The sequence below is a fragment of the Canis lupus genome, chromosome 23, assembly GCF_048164855.1.
Source record: "Canis lupus baileyi chromosome 23, mCanLup2.hap1, whole genome shotgun sequence".
Classification (NCBI taxonomy): domain Eukaryota; kingdom Metazoa; phylum Chordata; class Mammalia; order Carnivora; family Canidae; genus Canis; species Canis lupus.
Window position 1 is genome coordinate 46,303,538 of NC_132860.1, and position 15,197 is coordinate 46,318,734.

Sequence of the window (15,197 nt, forward strand, 5' to 3'; positions counted from 1 at the left end):
TCACACCCCATAGATCAAGAGGAACAAATTTTTGCTCAAAGAAAGGATTAAAAGAATGCAATTAATTATAGAAATACATGTGTCTTGATCCTGGAAAACTGCTGACATCTCACTACCAGCCTTTTCATATAGTTTCTCAATAGTTTGAAATACTCTTTCACTACCTCTTCTTACCAGAATTACTCCTACTTGCCCATAGGTCAGACAGTAAGATTCAAAATTGCCAGTTTCTCTGGGAAGTCTTTCTTAAACTGCTCAGACTAACTTAATGCTCTCACTGTACCCCATATATTCTCCATCAGAATACTTACAACATCTTTTTAAAAGTAATAGTCTGTTCAGTTGTTGGCTCCTTGAAGTCAGAACTGCGTCTGTGTTGCTCTTTAATCCCAATGGCTCAGTGTTGTGCAATAAGCACTCAACTCAGGTTTGCTGAATAAGTGGTATATCCTGGTCTCTATTTCCCTCTGCAACATACACTATTTTTCTCTTGCTACCAACTAACTTAACCTTTTCATCCTTTCCCTATAGTTTTTACTGAACTCACAGACTGTGCTGCCTTATAAAATCAACTTTGCCAGTATCCTAATTCTTCTGCTGCTGCTTACAGCTCCCCTTCCCCAGTCTCCTTTGACCCTGACCTTCCTTCATTACTATTTCCTACCTACACTCCCAGCTTTGGATCCTGATTCTAATAATATTCTGGGGCAAATTCCAGGTCAGGAGAATCTGGTTTGTCCATCTACACTTCTCATTAGGCCAGATTATGGATTTGTTGCATCTAGCTATGGCAAGAGCAGGATTACATAGAATTAAATATGGCTAAATTCCCCCTTTAGCAGGAAGCATATTTTCTTAGAAAGTGATATGAGTGTAGAAACTGTCATGATTGAAATGTATTGCACAACTGATTATGAAGGATAAAAATATATTTTTGGCCAGTTGTTTCTAAAAATGCATAATTTGAGATATTAAAAAATCAGATACTTTATCCTCACAATGTACATTCCGGAGGTGGCAAAACAAGCACTGCCTTCCTTTTAGCACCTTAGGAAACTAGCACAGAGAATTTGACTGGCTAGCTAAAGATGGTACAGTTAGTCAGAAATCTGTTTACCATGAGGGGGAAGGGGCCTTAACCTGGGTTCTTGCCTGCTGGGGCCTCTTCCATGTTCTCATCAGGTTCCCTTTCACCTCTCAGTACCCAGTATGCCTCAGAAGAGTTCCATTATCATAAACTTTATGGAGAAGAGAAGAAGCAAATGGGGTAGAATGGAGATTACTGATTGGGAGTCATAAATGTTTGGCTTCAGATGTCTGTGGTTAGCCTCAAGTAATACAATCCAATTCTTCCTACTCCCTTTGCACTCAGTAATGAATAACCAAGGCTATTAAGATTGAACAGAAATTTCTTTGCATTTATTTTTCTTTTGACCATGAAAAGTCTCATTGGGGTGTTGCCATGGAGACCATGATGTCATAAGCAACACAATGTACTGCACTGAACCCCCAGAGAATCAAAGACAGGGCTTGATGGAAGCATTTTCTGGGCTGGTTTATTGCACTTAACAAGAAAATGGAAATCTGACTTGAGAGAGAAAAACATTTCTAAACATTGCACACTGCTGGGGGTTAGTTGATGTGGTCACTGAAAACTCCACAGAAGAAAGTGTCTCTAGAGTTCAGACACACTAAAAGGTCAGAGCAAGGGGGTGAACAGAGTATGTGACCAAATTGGCTGTACTTCGGACAGACTGTTCCCAAGCTGAGATGGTCCAATTTTGGGTTACATAGCAAAATCTCTCTACTGAATTTTTTTAGTCATATTGAAAATTCACTGTGGGATTCAATAGAAACAAGGAACTCTGAGACTCAGTAAATCAGAATAGGTGGGGCTTAGCAGAATTTTGTACACACAAGTCCACATGAGTTATAGTCTTCTTCAATGTCAAGTGTAGGACACTTTTTCATGTGCTTTCCAATAATTCCAATTCCTTTCCTTTATACACAGTCCTTGCCACCCACGTTATTTTCTGGCTCACCATCAGAGGTGAGATTTTTGTTTTGTTTGTTTTTGGTTTTTTGCTCCAGTCATTATACAGACCACAACTTTCCACAGGAGGGAAAAACAAAACAAAAAGCACAATTCTAACGGAAAAAGAAGGATGACGAAAACAAAAGGGACCTGAGGACAGATCACTGGGAGTGATAGAATTGAAAAGCGGCAGGCCTGATTACTAAAATAGATGTTGAAAGTGATAGATGTATATGAGGAGCAGGTACATACCTGTCAGAGAACCAGAATGTTCCTGATCTATTCTGAGATTTTCTCAGATATATGGAGTGGTACTAACTTTCAAATGTAATAATTTCAACATCATTTGAGTTCCTGAAATTCTACATGGAATGGATTTGAAAGCATACGGGATTATACCAAAGTAGATTTGCTGTAATAAAGAACTCCCTTTGTGAAGACATGTTCATTTCTTACCTGTTTTTTTTTTTTTTTGGATGGGGAGTGAAATTCATATAACAAAATTTTTCACTCTTAAGTGAACAATCAGCAGCATTCAGTACAGTCACAAACAATGTTGTACAAACATCACCTCTACTAAGTTCCAAAACATTTTTATTACCCTCAAAATAAAGCCTTGTATCCATTAAGCTGTTCAATCCTCCCTCCTTCCAGCTCCTGGCAACTACCAATCTACTTTCTGTTTCTATGTATTTACTTTTTCTGGATATTTCATATAAATGGAAACATACAGTATGTATGTAACATACAGTATGTAATTCTGTCTGGCATCTTTCACTTAGCATAATGTTTTTGAAGTTCATCTTCATTATAGCACGGATCAACACTTCATTCCTTTTGTGGCTGAATAATATTTCATAATATGTATAAACCACAATTTGTTCATCCATCCATTCATTTATGGACATTTGGATTGTGTCTACTTCTTAGCTATTATGAGCAGCACTGCTATGAACATTCATGTGCATGTACTTGTTTGAGTCTCTGCTTTCTGTTCTATGGGTCTATATCTAGGAGTGGAATTGCTGGGTCATGTGATAATTCTGTGTCTAACTTTTTGAGAAATTGCCAAACTGGTTTTCACAGTGATTGAGCCATTTTGCATTCCCATTAGCAATGCATGACGATTCCAGTTTCTCCACACCTTCACCAACATTTGCTGTTTTCCACTTCTTATAGCCATCCAAGTGAGTGTGGAGTGATAAGTCTTTGTAGTTTCCACTTGCATATCCCTAATAAATAATGATGTTGACCATCTTTTCATATTAGCCATTTGTATATCTTTTTTGGCGATAAGTCTATTCATATTCTTTTATCTTATTGAAGTTCTACATCACCTGCTTGTTTTTTTAAATCTCTACTGAACATCCAGAATAAAAGATCTCCTTGTCATCTCCTAGAAGTGCACACTTTCCTCTTCCCACAGCCTTTTAGTTTTACTCTTTAATAACTAAGTAACTGGTGTCAAACCATGCAAAGAATAGGGATCAATCAGCAAAATTATTCTTGGGTGTGCCTTGAGAAGGAAAGAAATGATTCTACTACTCCCTCCTGCTTTTTAGGTTTCTGTGCAAGTCATTCATCCATGTTCAAATCCTTGCTATCTGGGCATCTTTCTTATTAGATGAGGTCATGAAATTCAGTTTCAATTTCTACACCTTTGAATATTGGTGCTGGTTTTCATAGAAAAATTCTCTCATTGAACATTGAGGCAAAGGAGGTCAGAGAATCAATAGTTGCCTAAAATTATATAACTATTACTAGCAAGCTAGGCCTAGAATCTAGACCTCCTAATTCCTTTATCTGTGTTTATTTTACTACACATCTCTGCCTCTACCCAGTATCAGGAAGAAGTAAAAGGGCAGGAAAAGTCTTCACTGGAGAGTGTTGGTAAAAAGTGAGAAAAACAAGAATTATCTTTAATGTCATTATTCTTCAAGAGTTACTGGCAGGGGGCAAGAGGTGACTGTGAGGATTAAACAGAATTTTTGCAGTTTCATGGGTTTTCCACAGGAATGCCTTGATGAACTCCAACTGTTTCATCATCTGAGCATGTTGCGATTTTTTTTCCTGCTCACTGTTTATTGCATGCATACAACATAGAAAGGGATGGTGTATTCTGCTGCCTCACTGCCTTCACTGCAGTTGAACCAATAACTTCTCATTGCAGATATGGCGCTTGTGGGTAATACTTTCTGCCAGCTGAAACCTGTAGCTAAAAAACACAAGGCAGGCCATAGAGAAACAATGAGAACAATAGTTTCCCTCCTTCTCTTTTTTCAAAGCAGAAGAGAAGACCACTCCCTATGCGGTTGTTGCCAGAGAGGCCCTTATCCCCTCAGCAACCATTCTGAGTAAGGCCCAGAAGAGCACAGACCAGGGAGTCAAATAAGTCAGTGTTTGGTTCTCAGCTAGGCTAGCGACTAGGCATTTGACCTGGGACAAGTCACTCAAACTCCATGAGCTTCACTTTCCCCCCTACAAAAGGGGAATGGCAATATATACCAACTCTTATAAAAATTAGATATTGCAAGTAAAATACTGTGTACTGTAAATATGTATGTACATATACACACAGTGTCTAGAACATAGTATATAACAATAGTGGTGATTCTTCTTTCACTTCCTTTTGCTTCAGCCCCTGCCCTCCTGACCAACCTGAGTGGACAGCACACCTGAGCTCTAAGTACGCGATATGAAGGACTCACACAGCCTGGCCTGGATTATCTGGACCACAAGAGTACAGCTCCTCCCCAACTTGGCCTGAATCCTGATAAAGCTACTTTCTAGTCCTCATCTGCCATGACCCAGCAGCAAAAAATGACTAAACCAACTCTTCCCTTGCCCAGACTTAGTTTAATCACAGTCCCATTGGACTTGTGAACTTTCACTCCACTGGTCATGGAAAGCATTTGCTTTTGTCAGGTAAGTGAAAACCTACCTATCAATAACAAATCGGAAGAGTTTCCCTAATTGCATTCCACAGTTTGGTATTTAACTCTAGATTGTCTATTATTTTGTATCTTATCTTCAGGATTCCCATTTCATCACCTTAAGTCAGACAGTAAACTCCCCAGAAGGAAGAGATGCCTTACATCACAATAATCTCACATCATGCCTAACACAGTATGCTCAAGAACCACTTCTTTACTTCACTGAGAGCCAATTTGGGTAGAAATCAAATGTACCCCAAACTAAAAGAATTCATTAGATAGTGGCAAAAATTGAAGATCAAGCTGTAAAGACAGACTTAGTCCAAATAGGTAGGACTGGATAGGTTTTTAACTTGTAGGTGAAGGAAATAACATTAAGGAGTCAAATGAAAAGAAGCAGAAGCTTATCTTTCCTGAAATCCTGGCAACCCACAGGTGTCCTCCACAGAACTCTTTAGTGCTTCCTGTCTATGGCCATGATTTGTCATAAGCTCATTAGACTAGTTATCATTTTATACATATGTACCTTAGCCTTGAGCCATTGGAGACCAAGAACCATATCCTTTCAATCTTTGCAACCCTGCATGTCTAGCACAGGGCTGGCCACATTCTGAGTGCTCAATAAAAGAGGTAGTTGATGGTGGTTGGTATATTCTATCCTTGAAGTTGAGGTGACATTAAGAGATATGCCCATCAGGGCTTGGAAATAAGGCTTCTCTCTGGAGGTTATACCAGTAAATCAGAATTTTTTTTTAGATTTATTTATTTATTCATGAGAGAGAGAGGCAGAGAGAGAAGCAGGCCCCACTCAGGAAACCCAATGTGTGACTCGATTCCTGGACTCAGGATCACACCCTGAGCCAAAGGCAAACAGTCAACCACTGAGCCACCCAGGCATCCCAGTAAATCAGTTCTTAATAGGATCTGATCTGTTATCTCTAGAAAACACTGTAATACATTATGCTCTGCAAGCAAAAGATCAGGGACAGGCAATGAATAACTGCATTTATGGGGGGAAATGAAAAAAAAACTGAAGCCTAATCAATGCTATTATTTTTATTTGTCTTAAGAAGACAATGTGGGCACAAAAAAGGATGGTGCACATGGAGCCTAGAAAGAGGAAGCCCAAAGAGTGAGCCCTTGTCAATGTTAGTCCCATGTAGTTCTGAGCAGAGAAACTGTCAATCTTCCAGAATGTTCTGGAATGGTGGTGTCACCTGAATGTTCTCTGACATGGTGGTGTCACTGTTCTTTGAGCTGCTCTAGGGCCTGAACTAGAGTACCTCAGTTTTTATCACTGAGCTGTCATGCAAGAAGAGGCTGTCTAGTTTATCATGATGTCCTCACCATCTATCATGGTGCCTGGCATGTGACAGATAAATATATATTGAATTAATAACTATTTCTTAGTTTTTAAATATTAAAACTTTACTCTCCGTTAGGGTAACTTGAAATAAAAACTCATATCTATCTATCTATCTATCTATCTATCTATCTATCTATCTGAACCTCTGGATGATTACAGTATTTTGTCATTTCTGAGAAGAGATGTGTATATCTTCATGCTTCTTTGTTTATAACATTTGGAAGTATCTTATAATTGAGCATATTTAATATAGTACTGGTTTTTCAAAAACTGGTTGTTCTGCAAAAAAAGTAATTAATTCATGGTGTAATCTATCAGTAATATTTAAAAATTATAGAAATATAGTAACTCAATTTCTTTTGTATCAGGAATAGGGGGCATAGATGATAGCCCTATAAAATCCAGAAGCTAGAAATAAATAGCTACTTTAGCAATGAATAATTCAAATTCTGATTTATATATCCACCTCTAAGAGTTATAGTATCCTGATTAGGCCCCAAGAGCTGATCCAATCTGAGGCACCAAGCACACTGAGTCCTTAGTGACACAGTCCGTTTCCCCCAGTGACCAGTGAGGCCTCTTTGGCCACTCCAGCTTCTTCCTTCCTTCCTTTGATAGTTAGCAAGCACCAATGGCTTTGGAGAGAGCAGCTCCAGGAGGAATGAAACAGAAGTAGGGAGTAGAGTACAGTTCTATAGACAACTCCTTCAAGAAACTTGGTCTGTAGAGGAAAAGAAGCAATACAGACGTAAAGAAAAAGCAAAGTAGACAACAAAAGTTTTTAAGTTACAGATTTAGGATCATATTGATAGGTTGACAGGGGAAAACAACAGAGAAGAGTACATTGACAATAGCAAGAGAAAGGGTGCATTTATGAGCAAGCATATTGCCACTATCAAGTCTTCTCTAAGCAGCCCTACCAAGTAACCCCAAACTAGGTGACAGGCACTGCTTCTTCCACAAGACACTTTGTACACCCTGTTGTAGCATCTATCATACCAAATTAAAATTCTCTATCTGTGGATTTCCTCATCTCATACACTGGATGCCACCTGATGAGCTTACTGTTGCTGCCATTACAAATGCCCATAAAATAACAAAAATGTATAGTCTCACAGTACCAGGTGTCAGAAGTCCAATAGGGATCTTATGGGTCTAAAATCAAGGTGTGGTAAAATTGTGTTCCTTCTGGAGGCTCTTAGGGAGAATCCATTTCCTCAGCAATTCCAGCTTCTAGAGGCTGCCCACATTTCTTGAGTTATGGCCCCTTCCTCCAGTCACTAAGACCTCTGCTTCCATTATCACAACCTCTTCTCTCTGACTCTGATTTTACTACCTCCCTCTTTCTTTTATAAGGACCCTTGTAATTACAGTAGAAATAGACCCACCAGATAATCCAGAATAATCTTCCCATTTTAAGATCCTTACCTTAATCACATCTACAAATCTCTTTTGCTATGCAAAGTAACATATTCACAGATTGGGAGGTATAGGACTTAGAATTTGGGGGGACCTCACTCTGTCTACCACACCCTGTAGAGCAGGTTCTATGTTAACCATCCCTGTCTCCCAAATGCCTGGATAACAGTATATGCTCAATAAATGTCAGTCCTCCTTTCTGTCTACACTTTATACACTGCTCTCACTTATTCTTTTATTCAGTTTGCACAACTACCCTACTGAGAAGAAGATGTTGTTATTTAGAAGAAAGTTTACTAGATTAGAAATATGAGGTCTAGGTTATTAGTCCTAGGCTCCCCATTTCCAAATGAGTAAAGTGAGGCTCAGACCTTTAAATTACTACATCATACCCAACCAGTAAGTCTAGGATTTGAAGCCCACTTTCTTTTCATCTTAGTGCACTGTATTATCAGCTTACAAGTAGGTTGTTTTACTCTACTGTGAAGGCAGGTCAAGACCCTGATCAGCATCTTACACTAGTTAGGTGGGTTAGATGGAGTAATATTTGTAACAGTCTTGACTACCCCAGAGATTTTATATGTGGATTTACTTGGTCAGGAACCTTAAAGAAGTTAGGCTTTGTTCTTACCGAGTACTTTTCCTTTTACCCATTTGATTTCCAACTGTTTATTTCCTAAGGAAAGAATAATCCATGAACTTTGGGACCTTCTGGTGCCAAACATAGGCCACACTTCCCTGTATTGTACTGTCTGTGTAATTCTTGACATTGGCACAAGCCTCCATCCAGATGAAGCTGTTTTATGTCCTCTCTGGAAATTTCCTCTGGTGCTCAGGCTGCCTGTGGTTGGTTGTGCTGGTTCACAGGTAGGAATTCTGGCTGAGGTCACCATTGCACTTTCCAGCTCTTTAAAGTTTTGAAGGCATGTCCACATATCTTCCCAGACAAAACTCCCACCTTTGTTCCTTCTTTCTTTTCACTATAAATCCACTTTGAAGTTTGAATCTTCCAGGAAATCCATTCAATGCCATTCTAAACCAACAAATAGATGAAATTTAAACCAGGCACCTGAGACCACTTATTTTTATATCCATATATATGACTCTGGCCTTCAAATCATTTCCAAACTTTAGTTTATCCTACTTTTAATAGAATATTCTATTAACTATTCTCCAGTGCCTAAAAACTTCAAATGTTTAGGATGATCTTCAAATATTTTTGTCATTGTGACCTCTCTACAAATTTGGCCTTTTTCCTCCTGCATTTCTTGTATCATTATTCTACTTTCCATCTACTTTCTTCCCAAAGTTGAGGGATTTAATTATTTTTTTCACCTCTATAGTGAATGTCCGTTGTTTTGCCTGCTAATAATCTCTTTTTCCCTTTACAAGTAACTCTTTTTGGGGGGATAACTGCTTTTGCCTCTCAAAAAACATTGTGATTCTGAGGGAGCTGCCAATTACAGTTGCTCCCCTACACACACATACACGTACATACACACACCCCTTGCTACAGGAATGGGCAAATGACAAGGGCCAAGCCAGGTACAGCCCAATTATAGCAATGTGATAGCCTCATGACCTTAGTTGAGCAAATCTGATTCTTTCACTGTGATTTTTATGCACTGAAGTAATTAGGGAAAGATCCATCTGTTCTTCTATGGTCACTGGGCAGCTGGGAAGATTTCCCTTAAGCCAGGGGCCTGGAACAAAGAACAAATCATATGGGCTACGTTGGTCCATTTACATGGGGAAAATTTATCTACTATAGGAGAGAAGAGCACCAGATACAAAAAATATGCAAAGAAAGAATCCTGGTATCCAGGCGACTTGAAAGCCAGTTGTACCTCATTCTTTCTAGCTCCTGAACTGATGAATCCCTTGTTTCCTTAAGTTAATTTTAGTTAGGATTTCATTACTTACAATCAAGAAGTTCTCAGCTAATACAATCTTTTTTCCCAACTCTTTCTTGTTTTCTATTTTCCAGAGTGTTTCATACAAACTTTATTTCTTCTTTACAGATAATTTTATTTTTTTAAGATTTTATTTATTTATTTATTTATTTATTTATTTCAGAGAGACAGAACATGAGCAGGGGAAGGGGAGAAAGAGAAGGAGAAGCAGACTCCCTACTGAGCAGAAAACCTGACCCAGAGCTCAATCCCAGGACCCCAGGATCATGACCCAAGCCCAAGGCAAAGGCTTAACCAACTGAGCCACCCAGGCTCCCCTACAGCTAATTTTAAGTCCTAAATCATTGTTAACCAAATCACAATCCCCACAAATCAATAATGGATATATTAAAACTTCATTTTTCTGCAGCATCAATAACTAACTGAAAGATAAACCCTTTCCCAAGACTGAAATGTGCCTTCCTGGAAAACAGCCTCTGATTCAGTTCTATACATTACGGTATGCAGCACACATGGAATACTAAGGAACGTTACAATAATTTATGTAGAGAAAAACCCTGGCTGTCCTAACTGGAGTCCTCTAAAGTCATTAGACTTTCGGAATATCTCCAAGTGCAAAAATGCCTGAGAAACTCAAATAAAACAAAGCAAAAAGTTCTCGGCAGTAGAGAAACAATTTCTAACACTCAACATCAAATGAAAGCACCACAGAATGCTAAGGAGTTAAATTTCTCCCATGGTTATGTGGTGGAGGAAAATGCTCTCATTAGATGGCAATACCTATATATTTCATTATCCAAGAAGCATGAATAAAGTGAGAGAAAATGTAAGAGACTAGAAGGAAGGAAAGTAGCAGAAAGGAAAGAGGGTGACAAATGTGAATCCACAGGGAGGCAGTGGAAGACAGGATGTGAGGGCAGTGCCAACACAGGTGAGCAGCAGCTTCACTAGCACGGTGGGAGGGCCTGCACAGGGATGATAGTTAAGAACCTAGGCAAGGGGAAGGGAGTCAAAGAAGAGTGCCAGCAGAATGTCGGAGATCCCAGGAGATGGGGTTGGAAAAGAAGAGAAGCCACAGCCACCTGCCCTGAACTCACTGAAACATCTGGGGGCCCCATTAAAGGCACGACACCTGATACATGGCTCAGTAGTCAGTGGAAGTGTTTTCTGTTCATTGCATCAAGGAGGAAGGAGGAACTAAGACTTAACTTTGCTGGCACCCTATTGTAAACAAAACTTTGGCATCTCAGTGAAGCCGTTCCTAGATTTAAATTTCATTATTTTTTAGTGAAAGGCAAAGTGCAAAAATCAACAGTGTGTTTGATAATCTTAAAAGAGGAAATAGACTATGTTCTCAGCTGTTCTAACTCATACTGGACCATAGTGTTTGCTTGTTTGGTTACCTGCACTGCTGTTGGGGGTAGGGGAGATTCGGGATGGGGATCAGGGGCATGGACAAAGGCACTATTGTGAGAGCGTAGTGACTCCTAAAGGCCCAATGAGAAAGCTACTCAAGACAGGTTTTCCCCAGTCAGGCAATGAGCAGAGGGCGGTCCAGGAGGGAGGTCTATCTGGTGAAAAAGCTGAAGCGTGCCCTTTCTCTCTTATATTTCCCAACCATCAGTCACTTTTCTTAATCCATCAATGCTTTGAGGAATTAAGGACAGGGCCTATGTCCATATAGGGACAAATCAGTACCAGGAAAGAGAAGCAACCTTGAGACTGTGGTTGCAAAAGATGCTCAGAGCACAGAGAAGTCACCTGGAACAGAATGATCAGCTGAGGGGGGGAAAACTACAATGAGGATAGATTTGTGGGGCATGTAGGCATTCTTTGGGGATTTCCAGGAATATGAAGTGAAGATTGATAATATGCTGCATTTTCTGTGCCTATGGAAAGGATGGTTAAATCATCATCATTATCATCATCATCATCATCATCATTAATTATTCAGATTAAGAGACTCTTAAAGGCTGGAGAACTTGAGAACCTAAAGTTTGCATTGGAAAGCAAGAAGAACACTATAAAACACACAAGTTATCAAAGCAAAACTATTTATTTACTTGCTTTGTTGATGCTCAGAAGAAACTACAGTGATTCATCTAAGACTGCAGAGATATAGTAAAGATGCACCTTTCATAAACCAAAGAATTCATGCTACTGTCTTTAGTTTCCAGCCACACAACATCCTAATTATCCTATTTCTGGTTCAGTACTCAATAAAAAAAATCATGTTTTATGAATAATTGAAGCTGACATAATCATGTTTGTTTGTTTTTTTATTTATGAGAGTGAGCGTGAGTGGGGGAGGAGGACTGCAGCGAGAGGCAGGCGGAGAGAAAGAATCTCAAGCAGACTCCCTGCTGAGCATGGAGCCTGACATGGGGGTTCAATCTCATAATCCTGTTATCATGACCTGAGCCAAAATCAACAGACGTTTAACCGACTGAGCCACCCAGATGACCCTCATGTACATTTGTATAAGGACTAATTTTGATGTCTCAAGCTAAGTTATGGCATCAGAAGGCCATAGTTGGAGAAAAAGATTCATACATCTCATCAGAAAAACTGCAAGTGGCAAAAAAGTATTTTGTAGATATTTTCATTATTGGCGATACAGAAACCAGAGAAAAACCTGATTGTATTCACATGAGAAAACATCTCCTCCTACTCCATTAAAGTATATGAGGATTTTCTACCATATAAATGTTACAGTTTTAAGATAAAGCATTTCATGACTATTTGGACTTGTAAGAGTGGCTGCTCACACTTGAGTGTATGATGTCATTTCTAAAGACATTCACATAGGGAAAAGGCAAGTCTGGAAATATAGAATCCAGAACAAATCTGGAGACTCTTCTAGAACAAGATGATGGCAGAGATTTTGCATTTAAAAAATAGTGAAAGGGATTAAAGGGTAACGGAGAGAAAATGAGTGGGAAATATCAGAGAAGGTGACAGAACATGGGAGACTCCTAACTCTGGGGAACGAACAAGGGGTAGTGGAAGGGGAAGTGGGTGAGGAGATGGGGTGACTGAGTGACTGCCACTGAGGGGGGCACTTGACGGGATGAGTACTGGGTGTTATACTATATGTTGGTAAATCAAACTCCAATAAAAAAAATATACGAAGAAAATAAAAAACAAAATAAAACAAAGAACCTATTGATTTTTAGCAGAGCTGTGGGTTGCTGAAATGAAGACTACACTTCCCAGTCACCTTTGCGGCTAGGTGTAACCAACCATATGGCCAACTTTTGGCCAATGAGATGCAAACTAATGTAGAAAGTGTCCTTCAAGGGAGAAAGCATGATTTCTCTTTTCTGTCGGCAGTTCTGTTCTTTTTCTGTTATGTGGGTATAACAACTGTGGCTTCAGTAGACCTCTTGGAATACACATGGTGCCTCTAAGGGATAGCAGATAAGTAAACCCGAGGAAGCCAGAGGGTCTAACAAATTTATACCAACTCTGAATGCTGACCTCCAGAGTTTTTATATGAAATAATGAAATGTTCTAAGTTGAGCCACCATATATGAGTTTTCTGCCACAAAACACTGAACCCAGTTCTAACAAATACAAGGGGGAAAATAAACCACTGTATCTCTTTCCTGGCCTGGGCTTTGGAGGATGTAGATTTCTAAAAAAGTGTTTATTGGATGACACTTTTTTTTTTAAGAGTTTATTGATTATTTGACAGAGGGAAAAAAAACACAAGCAGGAAGAGTAGCAGAGGAAAAGGAAGAAGCAGGCTTCGGGTGGAGCAGGGAGTCCCCCACGTAGGACTCTATCCCAGGACCCTGGGATCAAGACCTGAGCTGAAGGCAGACGCTTCACTGAATGAGTCACCCAGGTGCCGTGAGTGACACATTTAAAAACTAATAATCAACTCATGGAGTTGAGCCAGATCCTAGAAAGTTACAGACTGAGGTCAGTCATTCCTCTGTCTCTGGAGCACACATGGGATGGGATAGATCCTGCAAGACCCTGTAGCAATTATATCTTATAGGCCAGATTGTTTAGATTCTTCCTATTTAGGATCCTTCCAGCTCTCCATAATTATTTCCCTGCTTCTTTCATCAGAAAACAGAGTTTTGTTTTGTTTTGTTTTTATTTTCTTTTACTCAAACCTGAGTCAGGCCTGAGAGGAATTGAAGAAAGTAGCTTTATCCATGCCTAGGGCAAAATGTAAAGAAGGAGGACCTCCTGACACCTCATACCTGGGTGGAGGTGACAGTCAAAATAAGTAAGAAACACCTAAATGAGTGGTTCCATCCACCAAACCAGCAACATCTTCTTTTAGAACAAATATTTTATAACCCTCCCTTGCTACCCTAAAATTCAGAGATAATATAACTATCAACATGTATAAACAAAGAAATCAACATAATCCCCAAACTATAATACAAAAGAAAAAGAAAATAATAAAGGAATGCTTTTTTTTCTCCATATAAATGTGCAAGTATGACCATAGTAAGAAAAAAGTGCCCCTACATTTCCAAATGTTCCAAAAGGTGATAAGATATTAGGGTCACAGTGATGTCTCATTCATCCCTATAGGAGTTTCTCCTTCCAGGGACAACCCTGAAGGTATTGATGGTTTTATTCTATTAAATTTATTTATTTTACTTTATTATTTTGTTAAGAAACATAAATTTTCTTATAGCAGAATTACTTTCAAATGTGTTCTGAAGCAAGCAAATTTCTTATTAATAGGTGTTATGTTTAAAAATATATAGTCTAATAACAAACATTAGTTTGAGCAAGTCAGAATGTTTTTTACCAGCTTTATGTTATTTCTAGTGATGTTTCCTTAAGATGTCACTGTGCCCTGTGAATTTAACTCCCAAACATATTTCATCACAGAATCCTTTTTTCCTGGAACATTTCTTAAGTCCAGCTTCTCATGGAAGAAACTTAGAAAACACTGCCTTATAGCCTGTCAAAGAGCATGTCACCAGAGAGAAAGGAGGCTCTTCCAAAGCCCCTGTGTGGGAAAACAGCCCTTATTGAACTCATTCATTTTGTGGGAAGGTGGACAAAACAGACTTCCCTGGAAGTCACAGTTTTGCCACATTCACTTGAACTTCATGAAAGGGGAAACAAATGAGTAAAATGAATCTGATACCAGAGTCTTTTTCAGGAAAGCATGATGTGAAGGCTGCCAGTGGTACTGACATGATTTCAGCCCACATTTCATGCTGTGTACATCTACAGCTATTTTAACAAGACATTACAGAAATTATTTATAACATTGACAATGAGGCCTTCAAAAGTGATATTGTGGTTTGATATCTTTAAAGAGTATATTTCACAAGTAATATTCATAAACTTCATCGTTTCTGAAATTCCTAGTTTGTATAAGAACGTTTTTGTAATCATTGATTCATTTCATCCACAGAATGCACTCGTGAGCTACCCTCAGACCTATCTTACACACAGAGAACCTGAAGCATAGACTTGTGATGTGCCAAATGTCACAGAATTTTTTAGTTGCGAAACTTGGACTCAGCCCGGGTCTAGCCAGCTTTAAA

General features: G+C 39.1%; 1 protein-coding gene and 1 long non-coding RNA gene across 6 annotated transcripts in view; one reads left to right on the plus strand and one right to left on the minus strand.

Moving 5' to 3' along the window:
• Nucleotides 1-1,397: 1,397 nt before the first annotated feature.
• FAM76B (family with sequence similarity 76 member B) overlaps nt 1,398-15,197 on the minus strand; it is a 107,533-nt gene continuing 93,733 nt past the window's right edge. For 3 of the 5 annotated variants that reach the window (XR_012015991.1, XR_012015983.1, XR_012015984.1), the window contains one exon: nt 8,648-8,786. The gene's annotated coding sequence lies outside the window, so the exon portion shown is untranslated. Of the gene's footprint in view, nt 4,251-6,800; nt 7,056-8,384; nt 8,787-15,197 lie in introns of those variants that run through there. The other 2 variants (XR_012015982.1, XR_012015986.1) reach the window with 2 other exon arrangements.
• LOC140615212 (uncharacterized) lies at nt 1,496-11,912 on the plus strand. Its single transcript, XR_012016007.1, has 3 exons — nt 1,496-1,698; nt 4,674-4,960; nt 9,830-11,912. It is a non-coding gene; the product is annotated as an uncharacterized lncRNA (long non-coding RNA).